This window comes from Pygoscelis adeliae, unplaced genomic scaffold (assembly GCF_000699105.1).
Source record: "Pygoscelis adeliae isolate BGI_AS28 unplaced genomic scaffold, ASM69910v1 Scaffold1355, whole genome shotgun sequence".
Classification (NCBI taxonomy): Eukaryota; Metazoa; Chordata; class Aves; order Sphenisciformes; family Spheniscidae; genus Pygoscelis; species Pygoscelis adeliae.
The window spans coordinates 1-648 of record NW_008824740.1 but is presented as its reverse complement, the minus strand read 5'-3'; the positions used below and the strand labels follow the sequence as shown (position 1 = coordinate 648).

Genomic DNA, 648 nt, shown 5'->3' with positions numbered 1-648 from the left:
GGTGTTGATCAAGCTGGTGTTCTGTTGAAGAAAAACCACAGTGTTTTCTCCAGTGACTTTATACCATATTTAGAAAAAACAAATTGCCTATTTTTATTTATGGTTTTATTATATTTTATATGAAGAATATGCACTGCTGATTAATAGTAACGGTAGACTGCTGAAGACGCAGTGCATATAGCTGTTAAAAAAAGAAAATAGACTTAATACTCATTTCAGTTACCTAAGAACTGTAGATATTACATCTATTCAACCCTAGAAATTACCTGAGAGTGGAGGAGCTGAACTCTCTCACTTGCATCCATCAGTTCCTGCTCAGCCACTTTCCTCGACCGCTCCGTCTGCTCCAGGGCTGCCCGTAGCTCCTCAACTTCAGCCTGCAACAGGTTTGCTCTGCGCTCCACCATGGCCACCTGCTCCTTCAGGTCCTCCTGTGCCCTGAGAGCATCATCCAAGTGTATCTGGGTATCCTGGTAAAAGACAGACAAGACAGATTGTGAGGTGTATTTTTTCCTATTTTCTATTTTCACATCAGTATAGAACTGATAGAATTGTAGAACAGGAATTTTTTAGCTGTTTCAGAAATCAGTCAGCACCTGCTTTGTTGTGCCATACCTTTAGCACTGCCTGTGTGTTTCTCAGGTTCTT

The 648-nt window shown here is 41.0% G+C and overlaps 1 long non-coding RNA gene across 1 annotated transcript; it reads right to left on the bottom strand.

The window, feature by feature from the left end:
• On the bottom strand, positions 1-648 carry LOC103916424. The gene is made up of 3 exons (XR_663581.1): positions 616-648; positions 267-470; positions 1-21 (listed from the first exon to the last, which is right to left on the bottom strand). It is a non-coding gene; the product is annotated as an uncharacterized LOC103916424 (long non-coding RNA).